Source organism: Elephantulus edwardii, unplaced genomic scaffold (genome assembly GCF_000299155.1).
Source record: "Elephantulus edwardii isolate Elephantulus edwardi_28Jun2011 unplaced genomic scaffold, EleEdw1.0 scaffold00249, whole genome shotgun sequence".
Taxonomy (NCBI): domain Eukaryota; kingdom Metazoa; phylum Chordata; class Mammalia; order Macroscelidea; family Macroscelididae; genus Elephantulus; species Elephantulus edwardii.
In genome coordinates, this window is record NW_006399999.1 from 3655651 (window position 1) to 3661824 (window position 6174).

Sequence of the window (6174 nt, forward strand, 5' to 3'; positions counted from 1 at the left end):
AGCAATTGAATGTTAAGTTGCATTGTTGTTGTTAGTATTACCTTCGAGTCTAAACCATCTCATAGCTGACCATCCCATGAGTTTTATAAGCATTTATATTTTATAGGCACAGGAGGAGATTACTCATCTTTCTCCCATGGAGCAGCTGGTGGATTTGAACCACGTGTCTTTGGTTTGGCAGTTTGCAATGTCATACTTTTGTTCTTTTGGGTTTGATTTACTTATCTTTAGCTTCAGTTTGAGCTTGCATATGAGTAGTTGATGGCCTGTTCCAAGATCAGCACCTGGCCTAATTTTCACAGTTATTATTGAACTTCTCCAAAACTTTTTCTTCCACAAATGTAGTAAATTTGATTCCTGTATAGACCTTCATGTGTGTAGTTATTGTTTGTGTTTCTTATAAAGGGCATTTGCATTGAATAAATAATTGGTTGTACAGAATTCTATAATCCTACCTCCAACCTCATTTCTGTCACCAAGTCCATGTTTTCCTACTACAAATCCTTCTTCCCTGTTCCCAACTTTCGGATTGCAGTCATCCATTATTATTAATATATCTGGAGTGCATGTTTGATCAATTTTTCAACTGCAGAAGTTCATAGAAATCATTTATTTCCTCCTTTTTGGCTCTGGTTGTTGTTGCATATATTTGAATGATAATGCTATTTCCAGACTTCCTTGTATGTGTATGGATAATATCCTGTCGTTCACAACATTGTATTTCAAAATGGATCTAGAAATGACCCTTTTACCTATGAAAGCAACCCCATTTTTCCTCACCTTTTCATCTCCAGCATAGTAGATCATATGATTGTCTGATTCATGTCAACCCATCTCATTTAGCCAATACCTAGTATTTCAGTATTTATGCATTTCATTTCTTTCTTAACAATGTCCAGTTTTCCTACATTCATGATTCTCACATTCCACGTTCCAATCACTAGTGTCTGCTTAAAACTGTTTGTCATCCTTTGTGTTTCTAACATTGAAGGCTCAGTCTCATTTGCTGTATCTGGTCGTGGTTGTTGTTTTCAAGTGTTGTCGAGTCATAGACGACTCACAGTGACCCTATGAACGAAAGACCTGAACACTTGTACAACATACACCACTTCTCCAAGTTCTTGGGGTTTCTGGAGACAAGCTATTTCAGAAGTGAATGCCGCTCCTGCTTCCAAGCTTGTTTTGATTAGGGAGCTCCACCAAACACTGTCCACCATGCATAACCATTGTCACATTTGACACATCAGAGTCACAGTGTTCAGCAACACAGCAACCACAAATTACTGCTATACAGCAAATGGACAGACTAGTGTTATGTCACTTAGACGAATGTTTGACCAAAACAATTAAAACCAGGCCTGAGGACCACAGATTAAAATAATTCACCTTCAACTTGGTAGCATCACTTTCTGTCCACTAGGCCAACTGCATTCTCTCTATGATGTTGTTGTTGTTGTTGTTGTTGTTAAGTGGGAAAGCTTTAGCTCTTGGAGGTTAAACCATGCCTTGGTTTTTAAATCCAGCTTGGAGAAACAATGAAAGTTATGTAAGTGTTCAGGTCTTTGGTTCATAGGGTCACTATGAGTCTATATCTGGTAGTCTACTCTAAATGTGTTCTATTGTGCTCTATTTCACGTAGAGTTATCAAAGGCCTTCTATTTCAGAAGTCGACATTTGTCTTTATAACAACTTTTGGGATTCACTTTATTTTATTAGTCCTTTTTATTGCATACAACAATTATATATAAACTCTCAGGTTAACATGTATTAACCCTGCTATATGCAAGTACAGTGTCAAGAGTTGTAAGCAGCTTACCTAGTCTAATTTTCATTTCAACCTGCATTACAAAGAATACTATTAATATCATTAAATAACATTGAGGAGTTAGTAAAGTACAGAGACATAAGATCTCACACAGATGGAATAAAGAGTCAGACGGACATAGGCAGTCTGATTCCAGAGTCCAGGGTTATATATCCCGTGTTTGCATATGAGTAGTTGATGAGTTGTATGAGTTGATTAGTAGTAGTTTAACTTACATATGAGTAGTTGATGGTCTATTCCACAATAAACACCTGGTCTAGTTTTCACTGCTGATACTGAACTTCTCCAACGATTCCTTCCACAGATGTAATAGACCTGATTCCTGTGTATACCATCAGTGAAATACATGTGTACAGCCTGCAATTATGTTTCTTATAAAAGATATTTGCAATAAATAAATCATGGATTGTGCAGAATTCTATAATTCTGTCCTAGCCTCATTTCTGTCATCAAGTCCATGTTCTCCAACTACTGATCCTTCTTCCTGGTTCCCAACTTTTGTTTTCTTACTTTTTCATCTCTAGTATAGTAGACCATATGAACGTCTGATTCAAAATGTCCCGTGCCAATACATCTCATTTTACCAATACCTAATATATCAATATTTATGCATTCCGTTTCTTTATTAACAATGTCTAGTTTTCCTACATACATTCTTCTCAAGTTCGACCTTTCAGTCATTAGTTTCTGCTTACAACTGTTCCTCCTCCTTTGTTTTTCCAAATTTGACAGCTCAGCCTCAGTTGCCTCATATGTTTGTCTACTTTAAGTGTGCTCTATTGTACATAGGGTTTTCGAAGGCCTGTTGTGTTTTTGAAGTGATGGCCAATCCTTCTTCCTACTCTGTTTTAATTTGAATGCTCAGCTGTAGAACAGAATCGGACAGACAAGCATTTTACAGAAAGGAGCAGATGAAATACACTTCACCTTACAGAAATAACCAATATATTCATGTCTCCCCACCTTATCACATGTGTCTTGTCCCTTACCTTTCCCTGTGACATTAGCATCCCTTGCACTCTCACTTACCTTGTTCAGCATCTCCCTTCTCCCAGCCATCTCTTGATAAGATGACTTAACAAAGCAGATGAAATTCTTGGAGAATGGGTATTACATGATTATGGAGATTAGAGGGCATTCTGGGATCCCGCTGTGTGTGCATTATGTGTATAGATGTTAACTAAGGATATATTGTGCTTTTAATCATAATACAATGCCCTTCCTTTCTCTTAGGGTGATTTTCAATTTGAAATCTGTTTTATTGGGTATTAACATTGCTACTCTAGCTTTCTTGTTAAAAAATTTTTTAATTATAATTTTAAAGAAAGTTTACACAAAAGTTGGATTTTCAATCATTCATTGTTGCACTTTCTCTCCCCTTTCCCTTACCTCTGTCCTCCCTCCCAGTCTTCTTCGCAATATACCTCTTATTCTGGACTTTTGTCATATATATATATATATATAATGCCTAATCATATATTCCTTTTAATGAATTCTTTACTTCATCTTTTCCAATACAGTGTTCATTATCTATCCACTCTTATGCTATTCTCCTCCCAATATCTATGTCAGTCTTGCTTTATAACAGTGGTGCTATTTAGTATTTATCCTTTTGTGACTGAGATATTTCACTCAGCATAGTGTCCTCCAGGGTCACTCATGTTGTGTAATGTTTCACGAGTTCATTTTTTCAGTGCTGTGTAGTGTTCCATTGTATGAATATACCATAGTTTTTCTATCTTTCATTTGTTGATGGACATTTGGGTTACTTCCATCTCTTTGTTATTCTGAATAATGCAGCAATAAACAAAGGTGTTCATACATCTGTTTGGATGACAATTCTGGTTTCTTTAGGGTATATTTTCAGTTTCTCCTCATTTCTTAGAGGAGTCTCTTATAAGCGACATATTGATGAAGTGGGTTGTGGTTTTTTGGTTTAAAAAATCCATTCTACTACTCTTTTCTTCTTAATCAGTGCTTTTAAGCTATTCACACTGAGTTTAATTATTGAAAGGTCAGTTTTTATGATTGTCATTTTACTATGTTCCTTTTTCTGGTTTTGCTGCTTACTTTGATCCATCCACTTTCCTTTACCGACTCTTTGTGAAGGACCTCAATGGTATTTAAGGTTTATTGTTCAAAACGTCTTTCCTAGTACTTGCCATATTGATAGGTGGAAATATGCCAATAAGATGTTATTCTATCTATAAGAAGGCTGGCTAGTCTCACTGTTAAATTTAACTGATTTAGTAACAGAATTAGTGCACTCTTTGCTGCCAGAAATTCTTGAGCTTGTCAGACTTGCAGAATAGCACCAACCACAGCAGAGAACCAGAGAACATAGCTGAACTTGGTATTGCTACCCCATGGATCCTGACCTAGGAGCCTTTGCCCAAGTTTGTTGGAGGACTGAGGGTGGGAGGAGAGCATAATAATTGCTGAGACTAAGAGCTTAGTAACACTAGCCTAAAGCTGTGAGGCTGAAGTTCCTATGAACATACTTCAGAAGCTTCCTGACAGAAACTGACATTGCATCCTATTAATGCCTCTGATAAGTTCTATAATAGTGAGTATGGTTTTGCATGCTTTGTCAGCTACTGCAACAGATTTCAGACCCAAAACAGCAATGAAATTGGTTTTGAACATAATAGAAAAATGTGTGTGACCATGAGGAACATGTTTGACCTCAAAGGAATTGGTTTTGTACTGTAGATGATGATAATGGGAACAGTTCCCCCTAGTAGAGTTAGCAGAGGTCAGAAATGGCTGTTCCCATGCTGTCTTTGCTCTTTTTACAGCTTCCTTTAATATTTTTTGTACAATTGGTCTTGTTTTCACCAAATCCTTAAGTTCCTGTTTTTCTGCAAATGATCTAATTTCTCCTTCATATTTGATGGACAGCTTTGGAGGGTATGGGATCTTCAACTGGAAGTTATTTTCTTTCACCCTTCTATATTTGCCATCCCATTTTCTTCTTGCTTGCATGGTTTCTGCTGAGAAGTCAGAGCTAGATCTAATTGGTTTTCCTCTGTAGGTGATTGTTTTCTCTAGCTTTTAGTGTTCTATCTTTATCTTTGACTTTGGTGAATGTGCTTATATTTCTTGATGGTTTTTATGTGTTTTTTTTTTTAAAAAAAACACCTAGATCTATATAATTAAAAGTTATAAAATCATAACTAAAAAAATGAAAAAGAAAGATTGAAAGTGAAAAGATGGGGTAAATGTACTCTTTTTTTAAATTAATTTTAATGAAAGTCTATAGAGACTTAGGGTTTCCAGTCATTCATCGTTGCACTTTTCTATTGTTTCCAGTACTCTGTTGGTTGTACTCTACTCTGCTTGTATTGATTTTATTTAAATTTTCATACTTTTGTACTAATGGTTACTTTTCTCTCTTTCATCATTTGCCATGTCTTCCGTACTCACTTTTGGAACTCCATAAAAGTTTATTCCTTCTCATGGGAAAGAACATAAACTTTGTAAGTAAATCAGCATAAAATAAAAATTTTATTTTTTTTAAATGTATATTTCTTCTGCTTTCCTGACTTCAGAGTATTTGCTGAGTTCTTGATCTGGTCTGGTTCTTTTTTTTTTTCCCGCAAAATTTTGTTTTGCTTTTTCATAGGGTTTGAACGTGACAACTGTTTCATTGTTTGATACTGTGGGTTTCTTCTTGGTATATATGAGGTTTGGAAGGAGGAATGGCATACACTTCCATAGTAGCTTGCCTCCGGAAACCCTATGAACCTGGAGAGAGGATGAAAGGCAACCAAGGGTCGAGGACTCTCCTTCACAGGGGGTCTATGAGTCATCTGCCACTCGACGGCACATAACAACACAAGAACAACATATATAAGGTAGTTTCTGTAGTGTCTGTGTGAGTAGCTGCCAGTTCCATGTTTTTATATTAGTTTCCTAAGAGCAATTTTTTTTTGTTCCCTTTCCAAAGAAAGGTGACCCAACTGAGTGTGGAAACTACAGAACAGTGTCATTGATTTCACATACAAGCAAGATTCTACTGAAGATTATCCAAAAACTATTAGAACAGCACATCAGCAGAGAATTGCCAGAAGTCCAGGCTGGGTTTAGAAGGGGTCGTGGTACTAGGGATATTGTTGCTGATGTTAGCTGGATCTTGGCTGAAAACAGAGAATACCAGAAGAATGTCTATCCGTGTTTCATTGATTATGCAAAGTCATTTGACTGTGTGGACCATAACAAACTGTGGCTGACTCTGAGAAGAATGGGAATCCCAGAACATTTAATTGTGCTAATGCAAAACCTGTACTTGGATCAAGAGGCAGTAATCAGAACAGAGCAGGGTAACACTGCATGGTTCAAAATTGGGA

General features: G+C 36.6%; 1 pseudogene; it reads left to right on the forward strand.

Annotated features, from left to right (window-relative positions):
- Positions 1–4207, forward strand: part of LOC102854092 — an 18703-nt pseudogene extending 14496 nt beyond the window's left edge.
- Positions 4208–6174: the final 1967 nt, after the last annotated feature.